This window comes from Bombus fervidus, chromosome 2 (genome assembly GCF_041682495.2).
Source record: "Bombus fervidus isolate BK054 chromosome 2, iyBomFerv1, whole genome shotgun sequence".
Taxonomy (NCBI): domain Eukaryota; kingdom Metazoa; phylum Arthropoda; class Insecta; order Hymenoptera; family Apidae; genus Bombus; species Bombus fervidus.
This window is the reverse complement of record NC_091518.1, coordinates 11,361,783-11,385,946: the sequence shown is the minus strand read 5'-3', so window position 1 is coordinate 11,385,946 and position 24,164 is coordinate 11,361,783. Positions and strand designations below refer to the sequence as shown.

The 24,164-nt window shown below is 42.0% G+C and overlaps 1 protein-coding gene and 1 long non-coding RNA gene across 2 annotated transcripts in view; both read left to right on the top strand.

Moving 5' to 3' along the window:
* The window catches only part of LOC139998269 (uncharacterized), a 67,279-nt gene extending 44,747 nt beyond the window's left edge, over positions 1-22,532 (top strand). Inside the window, exon 3 of the long non-coding RNA XR_011803215.1 lies at positions 22,353-22,532. This is a non-coding gene — a long non-coding RNA (uncharacterized lncRNA). The remainder of the gene's footprint in view (positions 1-22,352) is intronic.
* Positions 1-24,164, top strand: part of LOC139997837 (coiled-coil domain-containing protein 102A) — a 331,009-nt gene that overhangs the window by 154,265 nt on the left and 152,580 nt on the right. The gene's annotated exons all lie outside the window — the stretch shown is intronic.

Here is a 24,164-nt window from a genome sequence, read left to right as displayed (position 1 = left end):
AGACAAGCGAAGGAGAAGAGTCGGGCTCGCGCTCGAAACGATCCCGATCGTGATCGGTTGTCATCGAAAAGCAGGTTCCCCTCGGGAAAAGAAGAGTCGAGTGCCGCGGGGCAGAGGCGAGGGCCGAGTTACACGTTCTACCGGTGGGGGCCCTGGGGCCCCATTATGGGCGCTACCTCGTCGTTGGCGATATTACCGCAAATTGCCACCCTCAAAAGAGGAACGGCCCCGGTGCTCCATTGCCAGAGCCATGAGGAGTCGGTCGATTGCTCGGTGCATCGCCTACGTCTCGCAACGTCGGTTTTACAACTGGGGCCCGTCACTGTTCCCTTCCTCTTCACCCTTCCCTTGCTCGCTCGTTCACTCTTCTGTCTTTCTCTTTCTCTCTTTCTTCACCTTCCATCGCGTCCATTTTTCTTCTTTCCATCGCGATTCTCCCTCCCTCGATTTCGTTCACCGTCAAACGAAGAGCAAGAGTCGTGACGTGCCTCTCTTTCTTCATATGAGCACGGCGTGTAACACCGTAATCGGGCAATTTCGGGGCTTCCCGTTCGAATAAATCTATGATTAATGCACCTTACCCGTTTCTATTCGTCGCTACGATTCTCGCTTACCTCTTCTTCTACTACTCTTCGCGTCAACTTTCTCTCTTCCTTCCTTCATCACATCGTCCTCTTCCGATTCAACCTCTTTCTCCTCCTCCGCAACAGTCCCTGTGTGGCGTTCGTAGCTTTCTCGCGCCCCCAGGGCGCTGGAAGTCGAGTGCGAGAAGAGAAAGAAAAAAGCGTGCAGGAGGGGAAGGAGACTGCGGGGAACGCACGGCTTCTATTCGAGCACTGGAAGTCTCGCGTGCGGCTAAGTGGGCCCCGAGAAAAGGAGCCCCGAAAGGAGAGGCAGAAGAAGAAGAAGAAGAAGGAGAAGAAGAAGAAGAAGAGAAGAAGAAGAAGAAGATGATGATGATGATGATGATGATGAAGACGAGGACAAAGAAGAGGAGAGGAAGGGCGGAGGGGTACACAACACCATCCTCTCTTGCCTTTTACTTCAGCCATCCTTCGCCTCACCCACCTGTCTGCCGGCAATCTTCTAGTAGCCTTGGGCTACCACTTCGCTGCTACCACAGGGGCTACTCTTCGGCTACCAACGTCCGGTCCTGCTTTCCCTCGCGGTGCAGTAACCCTCGTACGCGTCTCTTTCAAGGATACGCAGAAACGGAACGCTTGTTTTCGACGTGTTCGATCTGTCGAACTTTGGAAAGTCGAGATACTTACAGAAGATTACGGAGGAGACTTTTACGATCCTTGTTGGCCTGATTGCGAATAAGGTGTTTTAGTTTGCTTTGTTTCTTGGCTTTTAAATAGGTTTGCTTTTAGTTTGGAGACCGTTTGGCTAAATTATACGGGATACGATGACTATAGAGTTGTAATTCTTCGTATAGTCGATAAAATATTGCATATAGCCGACAGTAGATGGAATCGTCGGTAAAAAATCGAAGACTTACGACTACATGCTTCTCCCGCATACAGTACTTCACCTTCAACCTCGACTATTACTTGCCAATTCTACCAGCCTAACGTTTGACTTAAGTTTGAAGAATTTACAAAAGACAAGGGAAGATTTATGCCTTCGATTGCATGGAAATCTGCAAGACGAAACTTGTCGGACATCGACGTATGAATTTTTATTCTCGAACGATCTTTTAAACCTATCGATATTCCGTACGCAACAATACGCCAATTTAGTACAAATACGAATTCTTTCCTACTGTGAGCAATTCAAGCTACCACATCGACTCGGAGGAATTTTAACGAACGCGTTTTCCAATAATCTTATGCCTTCCGCATCAATCTCAGCTGGCGGAAAGTCGTTCGATAAACCATTACCGCTTCAATGGTTCCGAATCGTCGAAGCGAGAAAAACCAGCCTACACGACTTCCCAGTTTAATATTCCTGTTCTCCGCCCAAACCACTGAAAATCATTTTTTGCTATTCCCCGGCTGGTTTTTATTTTTTCTTTCATTTATCGACTGTGACTTTGTTCGCTCGACACAAGAAACAGAAACGATTGCACAGCCATTGTACGAATTATCTCGGTTCTAAACGACACGACGGGATATCAATGCTTCGCTCGATTACGCGGAGGGTGAGATACGAAGGCTTTCAAGGCTTTCGTAAGAGGCGTCGCTGGTCCAATCGCGAGCGAAGGTACACCGGTCGAGATTTACGACCGGTCGACCGCTATTTTATCAATCTGGATTAGCATATGCCGTATTAAACCATAACTTACATGGACTACGCAGTCCTTGTCGAGGCTACCTATGTCTACGATACAAACTATTGGACTCCACGCGGTGGTTGCATCGACAACGTCGATCCGCGACGCGATAAATCAACAGCCGGTGACTTTTCTTGCCATCTTTTGCGAGCTATTATTCGCGGATGACTGATTCACGACGAATGTTCCTGTTGAAACTCTTGTTACAGTCATAGCCATGTGATTTTCGTTTTATTTGTCCGAAAATCCATTGAGAAATTAGATTAAGTTAGTATTCTCGATGATACGCATATGATACAACGAATTTTGATTGCTGAGATTTAAATTCCAGGTTTCTATGAATATATGGAAAATATTTCGATGCAGGTATTCTGTGAGGTTTCGCGTAATAACGGTATAGGAGAACAAATCTGTGTTAACTGCCATGTTATTAAGAAATTTTGCTAGGAATAAGTTGCCACATTAATTATTATTGGATACAAACTCGCCTGTAATTGGTATTACGTAGTTAATTTTTGTGTATTCAACGTATCTTGTAGTTCCTATGTACGTTTTCAGGTTTGTTTCGACATAATCGCGTAACAATTATAATGCTAATGGAAAATATTTCAGATAACACGCGTAATATATTCATAAACGGTTTTTATAAGCGATCGAATACTTATAAACTACCGCATATAAAACTGAGAGTGAGTTTCTCTTTACGTGGCTATCAAACTAGCGAGCCACACGAATGCTTGCTAGAATTTCGAACGATTTCTATTATAATACAATTAATACTGAAAACCTGCGTAAAACACGATCACGCCAAACAACCACAAACAACGTAAATACGCAGCCTTGGAGATGCATCGGTATGGAGGTTGAGAGGCAACGAATCGAGCTGCCGTTGGATGCCAGGTTCCACAGGAGTGCAATTAAGAGGCAGCAATTACACGCCACGAAACGTCGGAAGATTCAGCGCGGCAGGGAGGGATGGGGCGGACGTGCACATCCATGGCGGAGGAGAGAAGTCGAGTGGCACGATCTTCTTTCCCAGTGGGACGCAAGGACAGTCACATCTTCATCCTGCGCCGTTTGGTCTAATTGGTCGGAATGCTCCCTTACTAATTAAGCATTCGGTTAATTATTAATTACATCGACTCGGCCGTTCGAATTAATTCCCCGTTGGCCGTGGGGTGCCAACACCGCGGGGCTCGGTTCGTCGCGTATAAGCATCGCGTTTTATGTTGCCAGAGGATTTGTCTTGCGACAGTGAGCGCCGTGTTACGAGCCGCGAGGATGATGTTCTTAGTCGCATCGCGTCGCCTCGCGACTCGCGTGTCCACCGCCGAGACTTTTTCCACACGGCGATACGTGTATCGCGATAAGAGTTCCTATCGCCGAGTCGTGATCGTCTTCGTTGATTTATCTACTTTGTCGGTGGTTCGCGGCTGACCGGCACTCTTTAAAAGGAAGTCCATGGCTGCCACCACCTTCGGGGCGCAGATGCGACCGCAGGTGTCGGGCCACGATTTGCGCCCCGTTTCGTGTAATTAGTTAGAACGCAGGAACACGGCCTACCTTGGTTATTTACGATTATGAATCAATCGCGTTATATATTCGGTGAAACTTTAATTAACCGACAGCCACCACCGCGAGCTACTCCGTGGTCTCTGTGGCGTGTGCGTCTCCCTTGGAGAAGGGTGGTAGTTGCGAGTTTCAGGGACGGCACGCGTGACGTATCGCCGCGCCGGCTCGTGATTTCTTTCGATTTATCCTCGAGCCTCCGGGTGCGACGTGTAACATAGGAGCTGCCGGGTAGCGAACGCCTCGAGCAAAGCCTGGTAATCACGAGCTCGCGAAAGGCGTGACTCATCTCCAGCCGCAACACGGGATTAGCTCTCGTAATTAGTGGAAAGCGTGATCGTGTCTGTGCTCGATGATTGGTCGCTGCTACGTCTTTCTGCTGCAGGTGAATCGATGCTTACCGTTTCCGCTGTGCCATTCCGTGAAGTTTCGTATTTACGCAAGAAAGGGATGCATCGATCACGCGTTCTTGTTAGACTTCTTTGATAGCGCAACTTGCTTGCCAGGTTAATGATTCAAATAGGTGTGTTTATTGCAGCGTGTTTGGAATATACGCTACTGTTCTTGGACGTTCTATTATTTTAAGAAATCGTGCTTGGTCATTCGACGAATCGTATTCATTCTTTTGACAAGCTGTAATCCGGATGTATTTATCATTCTGCTAGAAGGATAATATTATTTCGTGATTTCTGACAGCGTTAATCATATTCAACGGTAATCTTTTGCTTAGGCGGATGTAACTATATATGAATAATAAACAGCAATAATAAACTTAATTAATACCTCCGATTTAGGATACCAAAAGCAGGAAAAATAACATTACATATAACATGGTATACAGAAATGAATAATGTTACAGCTACGTTTTTATTGATGTTTCTAATAACGAAATCAGGATATCATAACGTTTTATAATCGTCAAAATTTACTCTTATAGGAGAACGAACATATTGAAATAAATATTACGATGAATGAAGTTTCAGAACCAATTACATTCGTGCTACTATATTTCGTTATGTTTCTAAACGTATCGTAAATAGAAATTCCTACCTCGAATAAACAGTCTGTCATCTCGTTACATGGATTCGAGTATCGACACATAAAATATCTCACGATATGAACATCGTGGGAGCGAAAGGGAGCATGGCAGGCGGTTTTATCATCTTCGGACAGGGTTAGATCGCTGGTAGTGCAGCGAGGATTCGCGACGTATGTATCTCAGGTCTCGTGACCGTATATACACGCCTCATTCCGATTTATCTACTTTGGTCGGTACTCGGTCTTGCGAGGTTCGCGGTGGACGCGAGTTGGAAAAAAGGGCGAGTCTAAAGTATCACCAGGGCGTAGGTGCAGGTGCGCGGGTACACGCGTGCTGGATCGTGAGGGCGGCCCGCGTGCGTGCGCGCGCTGCCGCGCGAGCTCCAGCCTCGCAATTTATTTCGCCGATCGCACGAACACAGTGAGCGTGGCCTTAGGTATTATTTATGGTTATGGATCGGTGCTGTTTATAAGTTCGGTGGTACTTTGACCGACTACAAGTACCGGTTGTCTCGCAGTGAGTATATCATTAGCAGTTTTATTATTAGTAATCTCGAGCTCGAACACCGTGCAACGACCGCGGCTACTAATAAATTCCGAGGCCTCCGTGATACCTACGTGCGCGGAGGTTATTAATTCCGCTGAATTTCATTTCGTGTTCATCGGACCCCCGATATTGTCCACGAGGGCCGCGCCGCCCTCGAAATCCTCGATCGTGAGCCGATCGGTTCCACGTTTATTGAATTATCCCGTCATGGCTCGTAAGCTCGTGTCCCTGCCTTTTAAACGCCTACGCGTTCGCGCAAGGTCGATCGCGATATCCGAATTGAATTAACCTCTGTCGATTGTTTACCACGCCACGATCGTACGTATTTATTATATACGTACGTATTTACACATGGTTGTGAGAGACTACTCTTCGTCCATAGAGGAAATTGGTTTTCCGATCGGAAGTTCTCGAGACTCACCGCGCTCGATTCATTCTAGGGACCCACCTACGCCCGCTACTCTCTACCTACTCTCCTTCGCTGGAAGAAGAGACGGGTCAATCGAGATAGCGTTGCGTATTAACCTTCTGCCAATTAATTACCTCCCTTCGATTCACGATAGCTTTCGTTTTTTCCTCGCTATCCAAACTCTCGAGCATCGTCGAGGTCTGGCTGGAAGTATACGGGTGAACGGCGGTACGATGGTGCGGGTGAGTCAACAGACCATGGACCAGAGCCGTTGGTAAAAAGGAGGATAGAAAGGGAGGAAGAATAAAGAGGAAGAACATGAAGCAGGTAGGGAGAACAGCGATCGAAGAAGCTGGGGATGAAGCAGAGGAGAGGATGTGCGTGCATGCCGCTCACGTAGCGTGCCAGCCAGCCTGGCAGCCTCCGCGGACTCTTTTCCCCTCGCGCGCGGGTAAAAGTGAGCCCTCTGCGGCACTCACTCGTTTTCCTTCTCCCTTTCTCCTCTTCGTTCTTCGTTGTGGAGCTGCAGCATCGGAGGAAGGGTATCTTCCTCTTTATCAAACTGCAGCCTCTTACCTGGAGCACTCCCACCCACGGCCCCACCTGTGGTACGACGAGCACACCGCAACAGGTGAGAGACTACCGAGAGTGTGGTTCGCGCTCCTAAACCCGTATCGTGTACTGGAACTTATTTTTTTCTCTCTCTCTCTTCTCTCTTCTCTTAGCAAATAGCAAGGGATCTCGCGAATCTATGCGAAAGTCTGATCTTCGAGCCGAGTTTATCGAGACTCGCTCTCTGATTAAATCCCAGGGATCGGCCATGGTTCTGTTCGTTCACTTTATAACGTTCTACGTGGTCTGTTGAGCTCTGATTTTCAATAATGCGTCGTTCATTCTTGTTGGTTTTTTGATCGTATGTTTATGGTTGTGCGTGATGCGGTGTATTCAGCGGGTGTAAATTATACGTATAGCTTTTTATAGATCCCTTGGCAAGATTGGTTTCGATAAACGAAAGAAAATAAGAAAGTTAACAAGCTTCCTGACATCAGTGTGCACACATAAGGGATTAAAGTCGGTCTAATTAGATTTTAGTCTGCTATTTATGTTATACGATTCGTTGAGTTACGTTTATTAAGATGCTAAGAAAATAAGTTATCTGGATGTGTTCCAGAACATGAAGGTACAATTTTAGCATTCGGTCGTTTTGTAAAAATCGAAGTAATATTCGTGTTTTAGGCGTGGCGTGTAAGTAGAATCCTTATGTATGCAGATAGAACGATAACCTTGCAGAGTCTTGTTTGCAAGCACGTGGTTGTCAATGATGTTCTCGCCTCAGCGTCTACGTACTTTCCTTCTCTTAATCGATGATTCTGAAATAGTAGAAAGTTACAAATCTCATTAACTATCAAGTCTTTCCGTAATATTATACTTCATTTATAACTACTGTTGAATATTCAACACTATACATAAACAGATTCGTCATTTAATTAGAGTTGAAATTTAAACATGATATAGAAGCCATTAAATACTCTGTTCAGATAAGAATAATCAGATCATTCCTGTCTTTTGAAAATAGCTGGTAATTCCACGATGTTTCGTAAGAAACGAATAATATTAATTCAGTTGCTATGTTAACTTAACTTCGTTAATATTACACTATATACGTAACTAACGTTCTTGATATATTTTAAGCGCCCAGGAGGGTGACAAAAATACGTATTTAATTTAATTTATTTAATTTATTCATTTCCACATACTTGTTATGTATGATCGGTTACTAACATATTTGAAAATTTCAAACGTTCTTCTATAAAAGACGACGAATAAGGTTTATCATATTTTTAACTTATGATCTTGGTATCTGGATAAAGCTATACGTAGTTAAGGTTTTATCTGAAGAAGACGATACCTCGCGTGTACCAGTGTACTAATTAATCGCAAGAATCAGAAATTATATGTATGCAATAGCAAATCTGAAGGACAGTTGATTTTCGATAAGTGCAGAGTTGAACCAACCCTGACGTAATTTCATGCGATTTCAATTTCCAAAATAGATTTGCGCTGCGGCGCAACAGGTGACCGTAGATCCGTTTGGTCGCGGTTGTATCACGCGAAACGATATTCCGTCCGGATAGCACAAGTAGCGAGAGCGAAAGAGAACGAGACATAGAAGAGAAAGAGAGAAGGAGATCGTAGCCACGAGATGCTGGCCGCAACATTCTGATAATCTGTTCGTACGTGCCGCGCGTTGGAAATGAAATTGCTCCGCGGTGCGTGGGTTCGATCTGATGTACGAGCCGACGGCCCTCCCTTATCGTCTCTTATTACTTATTAGCTTGAAATTCCAGTGAGCGCCGGTATTTTATGTTTAATTGCGCGGCCTCGCGGCGCTCCTAATCTAAATTACCCCGTTCCGGTATCTCCCGTTAATTTGCTTGGCATTGCGACTTTCGATGCACCGTTATCGCGATCATAATGCTACTTTATGATAGCGCTGACTTTTCGCAGCACGAATCAGCCGCCCTTTGTTGAATCCTACTCATTCGTATGTGAAATATCAGAGTTTTCAGACAGTTAATAGCGTGTTTGAGAATCTATGGATATGGTAGATCGGGCTCGTGCAAGACGATTTTACTTTGGAACAAATAAAATTCGTATCTGATATCACTGAAGTTTTAATAGTTCTGTTTCGTGATAAGCGAGGTTAAAATTATGATCCTTGTATTTACGCGGAATCGATAAAAAGATAACTGTGATTTTAAGATATCAAGATATTTATACGACTAAATTACAGTAAATCAGTGGAAAATAAAGTATTCGTATTCGTAACATATGAAAAATCAAGTTCTCCGCTCCTAATGATCAAAGCCATTGAAAGAAACGGTGTCATTCGATAAGATGTTTAATTGTTCATAAATCTATGAATTTTCATATCGTTCTTTATACGATGATCGAGACTGCATTTTTCTTTTCCATTCGCAACTTGTATAGAATTTAAAAGATGTTCCATTCATAGAAGCTGGCAATTTAACATAGCAAAAGCAAAGGAATGTGGTGTATGATATTTAAAAATGAAGCGATATTAAGTGCCCGAGAGGGTTTAAAAGATTGTGTTATGCGCGTCTACGAGGGTGAGTTCTATAAAAGGGGAGTCGCGCGATCATTTGTAGAAGTGTCTCGTTCTTACTTAGCCAGGCTACCGTCATATAAATTGTAATACACTCATCTACCGATTGGATCTAAAAAGTGCCCGGACAAACTGACTAATGAAGTGCCCTCGCAATACACAACTACGAAACAAGAAGTCCAGCCTCGGCGTCCATTAATTCTATGAATCTGCTGCTGGCGCGGTGGTCGCAACGCGATCCACGTTTCGCTATACACAGATACATATTTCTCATCGACGAACGTGAACTCTTTCTCCTTCGAATTTAATTATTCGCCTGGATTCCATAGCGATGAGCAACATCGCGTCCAAGTAAAAGGCAGAATGGAATTTCGCGATTAATCGACAACCGTTTATCTGGCTTGGAATAAAGGCACTGGGTCGAAACGTGCCCGTACTATAGCGCAACCTCGGTGCCGAATAAGAGCAATTCCGTCGTAGAGCAGATCGTGGCTTTTGCGAAACGTTCTTGTTGCGTGAGCGAGTGCGTGCGTGCTTGCGTGCGAGCGTGCGTGAGCGAAATACCGAAAACTTTCGAGTCTTTGCTCCACCTTCCTCCACCACCTCCTCCTCGTTCTCCTTCCTTCTGTTCTTCTTCTTCTTCTGGTTCTTCTGCCGTTGCCGCAGCTACGTTTGCACTGACCCTTCCTTGCTTGCTGCTCGTTTTTCCTCTCTTCCACTCGCGGACCCTCTCGCCGGAAGCGAAAGAAGCTCGAGTCCCGCTGCGATTAACCTTTTCAGGGATGAATTATTTCGCTCGTCAGGTCGACGGTCGGCTTCGTAAAAATACAACTGCCCGATTCGTCGAATCAGTCACCTGCTGTTTACGTAGCCCGAAGTGACGCAACCCGACCGCGCGACGTCTTCTCGTGATCCTATCGTGGTCTTGAACGATCATGGCCATTTGCTTTTTCATCGATATTCGATACACGTTTTTCGATTTTTCATTGTTATGGGTTACAGAATGTCGTCGCGCAACACAACAAGCGGATTAGTAGAGATTACAGCAGATATTTTACCATTCAATGACAAATCTAGAATCACCGCAGGATTACTTTGACCTATCATCGAATTTGCAACGTAGACACTATGGACGGACTGTTCACATTAAATTTGAATTTTATTATTTTCGCGAAATACTTTTTTTAACAATACTAGCATCTATAAAATAATTCATTGCGTGCTGCGGGAAAAAATGATCCAGCATTCGTCGTGCAAAGGTTAATAGTATTTCAACTTTATAAAGTGAGTGTAAAATAACAGTAACATTAGCATGGCTGAATCGATGTGTTTTCTATGATCGTCTCTCAATGTCAACGACTAAATTGTCCTTTTTTCGCATCGTTCCCATTAGAACCGAAGGTTATAAAAAACAAATACAATTTCTAAGGTATCAGAATTTGCTGTGACGTTATTTTGAACAGAGAATCGATCCAAGATTCGATCGTTAATCGATATGACGAAATGATTGTTCGACGAGAAGAAAGTCGATTTCGCGAGGGAATTGATGGCCTTTTCATGTGAAACACGCCTGCGCAACGTTCTCCCGGTTTTACTCGGAACACGCGATAATTTCGCGAATTTCCTGACGGGAATAGGATCGGTTCCCTTGCCCGTTTCGTCGAACAAGCCTTGACGACAAGAAAACATCGGAATCTATACTTCGGCCGGACGTATTGGTACGTCAAGTTCAGGTTTTTTACGACGGTGGTTCGTTAGGGCAAGCCTTAACAGTAAAACTGATCCACGGAGCGACAAGTGGTATGCAATAATCGATACAGACAGTGCGGATTAATTGAGAATGAGTGGACATTAATTGAAGGGGAAGAAGAACGAGGCACGCGCAAGTTTCCTTAAGCAGCCGAGCGTGTGGATACGCCTTAAGAATCGTGCAACCGATAGCCCGACTGCACGGGCGAGAATCGTAAGGTACAGGGAATTAATTGAGGCCAGAAACACCAGAACAATTCCATTATCTCATAACGATCCCTTGGCAAATCATTATATCAACTATTCCAGGAATATTAGACAAAAATTCAACTTCCATCCTTTTACTCTATTTAGTACGTAATTTTTTAAATTGGTAATTAATTTTCTATCGAAACGAATTTTTTTAAGAAAGCTTCAACGCTTACAAATATTTTTTTAATTCGGATATGTTTATTTTCCTTCCGTAAGTATGACTGCGAGATGATTTATCTGTTTATCTATCCTATAATCATTTGTAGCGTCTATCGTGCTTAATATTCTTTTATTTAGACAATTAAAATAATAAATGATTAACAAATATACGATACAGGGTTTACTCGATATGTTCGATCTAAGTTACAAATAGAGGTCGAAATTGTATTTAAAGAATTTAAAATTAATTAATTTAAAATTAATTATTATTCATAGTTAGAAAGATTAAATTGCGTTCTCGGCACGCAATAATATTTAGTTCTCAAGGAAAACCGTAAATTGCACGAAATAAAGACGGAGAGCGTGAAATCCATCGGAAGCTGGTATCCCATTGACGTGTATGCAAAGCCGGCAGTAGCGGCCCCGACCGTGCATGAATGAATTCCCGGGAGCCACAGTCACCTGAGAAACTATCGTCCCTCGCGTGCAACCGAGTGCATCTCTCGGGGTCGAATGCCGGTGCATCCTCTGTACATAGTTGTAACAGTCTACGATCCGAGTCCAACGGAAGGCCTTGTAACGGTTGGTCACGAATTACACGAACACGTACGAAACTCACGTGTTCTTCGTGCAACGATGTCATTCTTCCCGCGATAGACGAACCCTTTGTTTGTCGCGGACCGTTTGAGAACGAATCGATATCTTCCGTGAAAAAATTTACCGTGAATTTTGACGAATTTTCCGATGTTAATGTCACATTTAACCTATCGATGTATTAGACGCCATGAGCTCATTTTGAGGATTGTGAAAAGAAATTTTGGTTTTCATAGATTCTCTAAATAGGCATTTATTTGAATAAAAAGATATACATATATAGGTGTAGTTGATTTTTAAGAATATTTTCTGAGTAAATTTATCGAGTATCGTATAATAAAAAAATAAAAATAATAAAAATTACATAATATTGTTGGAAAACATAACTTCATTGTTAATGGGTTATTGTATTAATTATAAGCCTATTTTAGGTAGCCTATTTTACACGCAGAGCTTATTTTACACGTAGATCGTAATACGTGGTATAAGTTATGGATGAAGTATGTTTGTAAAAAGTATATTTGATTCCAGAGTTGAACGATCTAATGATTTAACTACTTCACTCGCGGCTGGAATGATTTGATCTTTTACCGTTTAATTGAATTATAGCATATCAATACACAAGTTAATATCTGCATCAACTCGATAGTAAAAGGACACAAAAGCATAAGTCAGGCTTTTTATAGTACCTTATATAAGAACGAAACAATCAACCTTCGCACGCACTTAATTACGAATTCATTGATTTTCAACATAATTCGTCGAGCGGTATTATACTCTTGCCAGTCACGAGGTCACTTCGTATGCAAATGATCGTTCGATTTCCACGAGTTGAATCGCGACAACGGAAAGTCGTTCCGGGCCAGTTCCTGACCTTTCGCGACGATTTTTCCAAGGTGTGGCACGCTTTGCATATGAAGAATTAACGAGTAAATACAGAGAGGCTATTACGATCCACGATCGTCTATGGCGTATGCAAAGGAGGCGGAAGAACGGCCGATGAGGAAACACCGTCAAGCTGTTAGTATTCAATGAGATAATGAAGAAACACCATGGAATTCAATGACCCAGCGTCAAGCGTAGGACGATAGTAACTTTGTGGCTTCTATCGGGATTAGATTAGCATACAACCAATGTAAACTCCCGACAGATCGTTCGATTCGAATGTTCCACTGTCTGCCTTATTGCATTTCGTTTCAAATACACGTCAGCATGTATACCAACGAGCGTCAAAATTCATTTCTATTTGCTAGGCAATAGCGTTCATTTGCAAGTGCTTCTATGTGGCTTGGCAAGGTTGAATTCATTCTTTACTATCATATTTACGTGTTAACGTATTTCTTCGATTAATTGATAATTATTTAACGTTGTGTTAGAATACAAGTTTTTTGACATTGGTGTTTTCTACCGAGGTTAATTGTCCATTATGAGCATCCGGTATCATGTTTAATGTATACGGAATACGTGATGATGATTATACGACGACTCGTTTCTGGGTCCTCTAAGGGTCATGTATTTAGCAAAAAAATTTTTATGCTTCTTTGTAAAATAATCGTGTAACGTTTGTGTGGTATATTTTGATTAGCATAGCCTGTACCATTGAATAGCGTACTCGTCAACGGCACATTATTTTCTATACAACCTTATTCTGCTTTCGTATTTCTTCTATTTACAGTACACTTTTAGTTCTGTAGTAGTTAGTTAGTTTATCTATTCGAACTTGTCCAACAACAAACTATAATTTCTCATTCAGATAATAAGAATTCCAATCTTTTGATCAGCAGAATAACGAAAATTCCCCTATATTCGAACTCTAATTTCTTAAAAGTACCTTATACTTTTGTCATCGTTAAATCATATTCTTTTGTGAATCGTTTCGTGATCGTTCACCCTTATTCCAGGTAACCACAGTCTATCGGAGCGCTAATATTTGATGCAATTAAATCGAGTTCATCTAAGTGAAATTCCACTGTACTCTAATTGTCATTTCGCAGAACCATCGTCTGGTCTCTGTTAAATCATACGTCAAAAATCCTTTCCCCTCGATAACATACCTTTATCCCAAATATGTACAAAGCGGAACGTGCATGATGGGTTGCATCACAACCTCTGCCGAAATTTCTTGCGGTGGCCCCGTTGTTTTTATTGACATTCCGTGGACTCGATTCTGGGGTACTTAAGAAGGCCCGAGGGCGGTAATTCGAGAACCGTAAGGTGTTTCGGGACAGCCGCATCGGAGCATTCGATACCGGCTCTGTGGAGGCGGACGATATTTTTCCCTTGTACAGCGCGATACGTCAAACCTCGTCCTCCCGTGGATTCCACCGGTAATCCGGCCGGATCGGATTACTGCGTCCATAATACGTGAATCGTGATACGCCCGCGATATTCCTTCCGAGGAGCTGTGCCCATCCACGATGAACCTCGTGCACCTCAGACGAGTCACGGAACGTATCTTGTTCTCTTACTCTCCCCCTCCCCCCTTCTCTCTTTCTCTCTCTCTCTATTCTTTTTAGTCTGATGTTCTGGGAAATGTTTATTTCTATACTTTAAGCGCCTTTTAAGTAGAACATGGTTCAATGCATAACTTCTTATACGCGCTTGCCTTTTTTTTTTTACCTAAGATGTATTTCACTAATGTACTACTGTTACTTGGAAATATCACGTGTGACATTTTCTTTCCTAATAGGCTTTTTAAAATTTTATTGTTTTTCTTCGTTCGACGGAAATATTTCGAAAGGATATCGAGCTAAATCGTCCAAAATCTTAGCTGGTTGTGTATTCGTCCTTCGTAGTATTACAAGGTGAGGTTGGAGCTTGTTGTACTCGATGAAATTTTCCTCAGTTTTAATATCCCTTTAATACGAAGCAATTCTTTCTACAATTAATCGTTGTAAAAAAGATTGCAATTTAACCCTTACAATTGTAATTATCTGCCATTGGTAAAGGTACTCGATTTCTGGATCGACTTGAACGTTACTTTGTCAGATACGTAATATGCGGCTTGCCGGTATCCGGTCAAGGGGTCGATAAAAAGTTGTACCGTTCAGAAACTCAATTTTAACGTCAAACAAAGCGGAAGGCGTAGAAAAATCGTTACGGTCATGGTTGAAGCATCGTTGAATTTTCGTCTGACAGTCTATTTGTTAAAACCGTTCGGTTTAAACGGCGAGCGGACCGCGGCCAACAGAAAATATTGCTCAGTCGAGTGCGGCGCTCGTGTTTTTAAGGCAATCTATCTTACGTTCGCGTCGAGTTATTACTCATTGGCTCATGCTCCACCTAACATGAACGTGGTTAAAGCCGTTTGACTTTTCAATTAATCGTTTACTAGATCAGAAAATTGAGATTACCCGACTCAATTTGAATTGCAACGATTTCCAAGCTGGTTCTTTGGGACTAGGCTTGTAATAAATGCGAGATATATAGGTCTTCGTCGAATGACTGTAGCAGAGGCAGTAAACGTGTTTTTTATCCGTTCATGCATGATACTTACGTTGAATCTTGTAAGAAGAAAGAAGATTATTTCGTTCGCATTCCTCACTCACTCTCCTGTTTGCATCGTTACGTTCAGAAGCGTTTACACAGCCCGGTCAGAGTGTAGTATTATGAAATAATCATTTAAAGGCTGCAGGGCAATAGCACGATAGGCTATATATACTACTTTACGCGCGGAAACAATTTTTAAATTTAGAAAGTATTTAGCTAACCACGCATTATCAGACTATGTGTTTTTATTTCACTTTGGGGTTAAGTATTTGCCCTCGTTCGCATTGCTATGATATTAATTGCAGTTAGCGTAGCGTTGGTTTGTTCTATAATGCTTCGCGTAGATTCATTGTTTATGTTTAACGTGTCGTTAATACTACAACCGAGGAACTGTATAATCAGACGTATCGAGGAATGTAACTTTATTATCCTGACAACTTCAAACAAGTTCAAACTTACGATTGAATAATTTTCAATCGTCTGTCTTAGTCTCTTCAGCTAGAAAATTAACAAAAAATAAACGACAGAAAGCTATCATCTTTTAGAAATATCTAAAAAAAGTAAATGAAGGATACATTACGCCGTAATAATTAAGTGGAGAAAGGTTTGTTCAACTAAATGACTTATGTTTTCACTTGTAATTACATACGTAGTTCAACAACAGCGTGTGTATATTTATTTGTGCAAGTTATCATTCATTTCGTTAGTTCTTATATAATATCTTCTCATTGATCAGAATAACCCTTTCACTGGGTTATTCGAATTATTTCCTCGTTTTCTTTTTATATTTTTCCTTCGAACTAAAGTATTTGCATGGCATTTTCTCGTTCTATCGTTACCATGTTAAACGCTGATATTGCGTGCAAAGTTGAAGATTAAATTTCAAGATCTCGAAGCTCAGGTGACTCAAACCGTACCTCAGGATAACCTTCGAAGCAGACGCAAAACTGAACCAAGACACTCATGGAAGAAACGCGACGTTGAAAGAGCACAGGTTCGGCAGAACATCCATCGACGCTGTCAGCGAATTTCACTTTCGGGAGCCGGAAATTATCGAAGCCAGCGGCGGGATCGCGCACGGCATGGCCCGGAGGGTTCTACGTTCAGGGGCGTAAAAGCATTCGAGGCGAAGGGCCCCGAACAGGAGATGCGAGCAACCGCTCATTACCGAAACCGTTTTTATTGGTTACCGCGCGTGAAGATGTACACACTGAAGAGAAAAGAGAAGGTCGAGGTGGCCGCGAAAGGAAAGGAAACGACGTAAAGAAAAACAGGGGTTCGCGCGGGGCGGTTGGGGGAGTTCAGGGGTGGGGGGGGGGGGCAAGAAAGAGGCAGAAAGAGAACGCAAGCCATCATCCAGCAGTGGCGGGCCAAGAAGCCTGATTATATGGTGGGAGTGGCATGAGGAGCTCCAGTTGGGCATCGGGTTCCTTCGTAATTCGTAATACGTCGAGATATTGCGCCCGCGGCAGAGAAAAAGGTCTTCCTTCGCGTCCGTACGTTTGCGAAATGGGCAGAAAAGGAATGAGAGAGAAAAAAAAAAAAAGAAAAATAGGGGAAAAAGTGAAAAACGATGGATTTCATAGAGCCATTGCATGCGATATCGGATCGTCGAACTTGGTTTCGCAGTTTTCTACGTAGAGTTTTGAGGGATTTAGATGAGATAATCGATCGTCGACGAAGATGAGCCAGTCTTGATTTGTTCTCTTTTTATCAAGCGGCGATTTATCGAATTTTGTGTAATTGTCATGTTATGTAGCTATTAGTGAAATCTCAGATTAGAAGATGATATTTGCCTATTATTGATTTGTTTTGTTCGCTCTTGATGTTTTTATTCGTCGTTTTGCTTGCTACAATATAGGCAATGAGAAAATGGTACGTTCGAGTAGCATTTAAATTAACATACTAATATGGACAGATGTGCCTTGTCAAATTCTCTACTACATTTTCTGATTTCTTTTTAAGGAATTGCTAGAGACAATTAGACGATTGATATTGTGAATAACTCTATTGTATAAACCACGAAGAAGTCGTATAGAATTGATGGACTGACATGTCGTTGATATAATGATAATATGGTAAGCTTCAAGATAATCATTAAAAAACAACATACAGGAATGAGTATAAAAATCAAAGCGATGTTGAAAACGAGCACGCGTGCTCGTAAAAGCACACTTTGATGATTTCAAACGTTCTTCTCATCGGGATGGAATTCTAATGGTCGTCACGCTTCTTTCCTCCTACTAGATCAACGGTAGCTTTCCGTCGAATCGTGTCATCTTTCTTCATGAGTAAACAGCAGCAAGTCTGACAATCTTGTCGCGAACGACGGATTGCATTGGTTCGTGAAGCTATTCGAAGAACGTTTCCTCCGATGAGAACCGTAAACCAACGGAAATGAATCCCACCTGATGACCGTTACGGCTGTACAGTTACACTTTCGAATCTTCGTAAATGAAATTAAATAGTCGGAAACTTCTAACTTTGTTTATACCACACATATCAACGCAGATTCAGTTTTCGGAAATGTGTAGAAATTTAACGCTAGATCAATTTTTGAGAATTATGAAGATTCAAGAATAATAAGGATAAGTCATATAGAATAGATATACTTTCGTAGTCTACGTAAATCAATTCGAAGCTGAATTCACGAAGTATGGATTATGGCTGATTACAGAATATTGTAGGGATAAGTGATAAAATATTCGAAGGATAAAAAGGAAAGTAAAAATACATATATAAAGGATGCAGTGACACGAAAATCGGTAGAGTGCAGGTACTTACACCCAACAGCGTCACAAGAAATTAATGTTACAGATTCGTGTGTAATTGATTCGAACGTCGGGCCTTCTGGCCCGAAAATAAGACGCGGCGAACCGATACGATTTATCAAACGATGACTTAATTTCGTCGTGTGCCTGGAGATTTACAGGCGGTCGTTGAATCAATAATACGCCTAGCCAGGGGATCTCAGTGATATTTTATCGAAGACAGGTCCACGATTAGAGGCCAGGCCTGGGTTCCAGTTTATGGTTTCTAATTCTATTGGATCGGTTCGCGATAGATCAAGACGGATGGTTTGTGACGGGGCGACCGCGTAATGGATAGGATCATGATGGATACATCGCGTTCCACAGATATATTGTCGATCGTGAATTGCCTCATATGGAATTAGGCGGCATAGTCACCGTTTGAGATTCGTCTCTGCATTAGACGTATCGATTTCCCAATCGATCTGCTCCCTTAATTATTCGACCGCCCGTTAGATCGATCTCTTTCGTTTCACGTTACAAAATTGCTTTATCGGTGAACGGACTACGTGATTCTATTACTGTACCGAATGTAGTGAGTAAATAGAAACAAGCGCCGGGAGCATATTTCAACTGGGCCATGTTTCATATCGCGTTATGTAAGTTGTAATAGAGGAGAAGGAAAGCATGGAAAATATAAAAGTGTAAAACATCGTGTATCGTTAGATCGATATTGAAACCCGAGAGCAATTGCCGCTGTTCTGATGTGAACGAGTGCGTGCGTCGCTCTCGAGAATTTTGCAGGGATTATAAGGGAAAGGTGTAAATTATTGCCGCGACGTTTCACCTCGTGCATTAATTTAATTTTTATCGTAAACTTGTCGAGAATGGAAACATATGGCATATTCAAATAAGTTTCCCAGCAGTGAAACCGAATAGCTCTATATTCTTTTAACTTTGAGTTTTCTAATATCAGCATGCATGATCAGTGTTTAGTTTGTCAAAAATCAAGTTATCAATTTCTATGAAGTTAACGAGGCTTACTTTCCAGTCACCGAAGCAAGCAAATAATAATAAAGTATACCTATTATATCCACGTATAACTTGATGCACCAGTTAAATATCGTAAGGGTGCAAGGAAAACTTGAAATACCTGGTCTTTGTCGGCATACATCGATGTACGTTGAACAAAGATATTAAAATACAATATCCACATTTCCTACCTCTCTACTTTATTATCGCCTATTATTATTTATTATACCCTATTCTTATTTCTAAACGTCATTACTTTATTATCGATAAAGTTCTACACACAATACCAGTAAAAAATATTAATAATGTTGTCGAATCTGCAATAACATCCGAAAAACGTTTAACCTTCGCTGCCAGTCGTGTACTTTTTGAATCGCAAGAACTTTGAAGAACATTCAAGATTCCATACCGAGGCGATGCAATAGTTTGAATCTGCCGAAACGGGGAGAAGAAGCCGGGACACGTTTGCAGGTGTCCTGCTCGCGATCGTAGAAATGACCGATCGTAAAGAGTTCGAGGAACAGAGTCGTCAGAGGTGCGGCGTTGGCGTGGGTCAGGATGCCGTCGCGTCGTTGAAGTCGTGGAGGGAGGGCCGTGTGTCGTTCGCGAAGAATCCGCGGCGGAACGATCGATCAGAAGGGGGGCTGACACTAATTGCGGAGAACACTTGGAGGAACACGCGTGGTTCCAGGCTGGAACGGTTGGAACGAAAGCCGCGTGATTTATCGCTTATCGGAGGTGCTCGTCCCGTTGATTGGCTGACGAGCAAGACTCTACCTCGCCGCGACACTCTTGTCTCTCGTCGATTTACGATCCGCGCGCACTCGACGACGAGCATCGTACCGGACACCGGCGTCCTGGTCGTGTCAACCGACGAACCGTTCGGTCCGCGAGCTGATTGGCAGCGAAATCGGACAGGAATCGACCTTCGACGGTCTATTAGCTCGCCGGAAGAGATACGCGACAGATCTAATAGGCGCGCCGGTCGGTCCTCGTGCTCGTTCCCCGGCCAAGTAATGAGCCTTACGATAAGCTGTAACCGCTACGCAACGTTGTTCGATGTGTTTCATTAATTTCTTCCTGGAAACTGGATGGCTGCAACTTTTTCTCACGAACGAATCTATTTCTCTATTTCTCAGTTCTCTGAAGCAACTGAGTAGGTTACATATGGGCTTCTTGCTATTGACAATTGGAGGGAATAAGCAAAGTAAGAACTTGACGATACCTATGACTTAGTGTCGAGAATTTGAAAGAATTTCTTTATAACGTTGGTAAAAATGTGAAGGGATATTTTGTAATGTTTCTTCGAAAATTGTTTCGTCAGTTTTAGTAGATTCTAGGATGGTTCGGTACTTGGTACTGGATGTATTTTGGATTATGATAGAGTATCGTTTCATTGTATGTAAAAGTTGGTAGTGGTACAAAAGGAATGTTTTAGATAGTTACATAGTTGTTATATTTATTGATATATCAAGTTTGTTTGTTCACGTCTTAACGTTATTTATTTACGTACACAGTTTGTTTGTCCGCGCTGTGTTCTTTTCTTACATTTACCATTTCTTCGCTTACTATAGTTCCAATTTATACGATATAAAAAAATATGGAATTCCCCAACTTAAATACCATACACATCTCCGTTTAAAGAAGAAAAGGCCATCGAATCCCACGGAGAGGACAGCACAAAAGGCGAGGAATAGTCGGCGGGGAGACAGTGCGCGGACAACAGGTCGGCAATTTGCGAGACACGCATTCCTAGAAGCGGCATGACCGGTCACAACAATGTCCGCCAATTTTTCTAATGCGATGCTTACGGGCATTGGCAACCTTCCGGGAAGCACCGGCATTGTGTCGACGATTTTTCCCTCGCTCTCTTAGCCAACTGGGTGAGGCGCACAGCTGGTGGAAAGCGAGGGAGAAAACGTAGTCGCGGCCGTTCTTCGAAGAATCGAGCATGCACGATCCGCTATAGGAATCGATCGTACGATACTGTTCTGCCATTTGTAGATACCAGACATGCACGCGCGGGATCCTTCCTTCTCTCAGATCCGAGGGGAGATTGAAACGCGACACGGTGTAACGCCTTTTCGGGACACCCGCCTCGGGATCGACCGACGACAAATGGCCAAACGAACGATCCTTTCGATAAGAGATACTAGAAGCCCTGATACCATATAATTGACCTGTTACCATTGCGTTTTCATTCGTAATGATCGATCGAATCGTACACGGTTCGTGTCTTACACGTGTTTCTCCTCTGTATCTCCTCGTGTCTCATTTATTGGTTGTATAAATCGCTTGTGTATCGTCGTGAATGTTGAGACACGTTCAACGGTACTTCTGTGTTACGGTAATAAAGATGGGAGAAACAATCGTTCGATTACTCCAGAAGGTTAATATGCAAATGAAACGTTGATTTTACCGTTTTGAATAAATAAGAGTTTCTGATTACTGGTAGATTTGTAGATATGCTTTAAAATTCGTTAGAGTACGAACTGTTTATTTTTTCTGCGTATAAACGTAAATTATAAGAAAAAATGGGACGAAATAAGATTACGAAATGTATGAAGTATAAAATAAGTATAAAAGTGATAAAATTAGTAGAAATACGTTTTGAAGTATAAAATATATTAGTCCCCGAAATGCGATTTTTATTGCCAAAAGTTTCAGAAATTATTGAATATTTACATACGGAAATAGTGGGGCATTGAAATATGCTTTTTATTACTTCGACTCCTCTCCTTTCCCTTTGATTGAAATCAGGACATACACAAAACCTCGATAATCGCGCTCCGACAAATTACTACGCTATAAATAATATCGATTTTTTTTTTAATGCAATTTTAACAGATTAATATCTGTGTCCGAATGGCCGAATTAATTTTACCTTGCAAGTTAATCGATCCTGCTTCGTTTATTTCCAGATCAATTGCGTCTCCACGTAACAGATTAAAAAGTATCTCGTCCACGTAAAGTAATAACGCATACAGCAACGCATGAGCGCGATCGAATAAAATTATCAAGTTAAATACATCGAATTGATTTCAAATTTTACCAGTGTAACCGCGATAGTCGTGTCTCATTATATATACTGTTAATGAAATTTCCAAAAATTTCGCATAACACACACAATACATTCTTCAAATTCTTCCATAATAAATGTTCAAATTAAAATACATACCATAACCAATTACGTATCATTTTGTGAAAGTACCTACGTAATAAATAATTCTCTTCGAATCTTACCAAATTGTATAATACACTGAATATAATCAAATAAATCAATCATAAAAAAATACTCGAGACAATCAATATATCGTCCAAATTATTATCATCAACCTGTTGCATCAATATTACGTTTCCAGGTAGCGGAAGAAAGAGTATCGGTGGACGTGATTCTTGTACCTGATGAAGTACCGATTCTGAGCGAGCGGCTGAACCGGAAGTGGCTGTAGACGGACCCAATTACCTCGGCCCGAGGTTCAAGAGCGTACCGTTACGAGAAGCGTACGTATGTTGGTAAGTCCAAGAGAAAAGAGCCGGGCCACCCCGAATCAAATTGCGCGGCGTGCTTGCGCAGTTTCGCAAAGTTCCCGCGAGCCGGAAAGGCCGCATATTGGTGGCCCAGGCCGATATCAAGCGAGAACCAAGAGAGACAGCCGTCGGGATATATCGCGTTTCCGGGCTGCCCTCGACTCGCGACCTCTTCCTCGTCGCGAATTCCTTCACGCCGCGCTGCGCCGTGCCGCTGCACACGCTCGTCTTGAAGGTCTGCTCTTTCGTTTCTTTTTCTACTGCGTCCGCCGCGTACCTCAGTTTCTACCGAATTTAAGGCAGACTAAATATTAAGTAGGAGTTGTCTGTTACTTTCTGTCCACTTCCACTTGCAACAGTTAGACTGGCATTTTACTTCGTTGGTTGGTTGACGCTCGATTCCTGCCAGTTCTTGAAATTCACTACGTGCAGTGAGCTTTCAGTATGTCAAATTACTTCAAGAAAAACTCTACATCTTTACTTTTGTATATCTGTGACCCGGAGACCGCTGTTACGAAGAGAATAGAATTTAGTGAAAGAAAAAATTCGAAATAAGAAGAGGTCCATATTATTGTGCCCTTGAATATAAATTATGCTTTGGGTTACAAGGTCTAGAAACAAAAGAGCTATAAGTAGATTTCTATTGCTGTTTCTTGTAGCCTTCAGCTAGAGCTACAAGGTAAACTTTTTGGTAATGTCCTTTGCTATAAATATATGAACCCTATCATAGTGTCTTCTACTGTATTGTAACATTGTAAGAGTGAGATCAGCATACACTATACTTATACCTTTATTTATTTCAATATATTTCATTATTATAAATTCATCCACTCGTTATTCTATCAATAAAAATAAACAATATCCTACACTACAATGCAGAAAACAGAAGTTCAGAATTTCCCAGAAATATACCTCTTTCGACGATCGGCCAGATAATGTGCCGAATCGTACTTAGTTTAGCTGAATACAACCATACTTTTGATTCTTTGTTAAATTTGGAAATTTCTGCGCCACATTGAAGAATTCGAAACTTGGGCAGTTGCGAAGATTTTTAGAGATCTTTTGTCTTATCAACTTATGCTTGAAATTGATGGAAAGTTAATCTAACGTGAGATAAAATATACGATATTTGCGAGTCGTATCAAATAGATCGATAATACGGATTCTACCGTTGCCTGTTCGAAGCATCGGCCTCGTTTCTGCGAAAAAGTTCGCACGCTCCACCGGATGAGCGGATGTGCGTTTCGGAACAGCTGATTACGTATTTCGAGCCGGTCGACTTCCCGTTGTCCAAAACCTCTCCGTTATCCAAAAACGGTCTCCGAAAGTTAAGGTCTTTAAGAACCCTCTTCAAACTATAACCAACCGGATCTCGCTATCTAAACGAATTACGGTTACCAATCCACAGATTCCACAATCAATTGTGTCGTTTCCACGGCGCTATCACGAGAAGTCTTCTTCTCAGTGCCGAAGTAGGTTTCAAGAACGTGAGAATATAATACGATCGTCTTGTCCATCGACTCAGAGAGAATCGTTCGTTGAATTAATAACGAGATTTTCCTCGCTGGTGAAAATAAATTTCTCGGGAATATTTTCAAGAAGAAAAGATAGAGGAAGCAAGGGAAATAAATAATCGGCAGCAG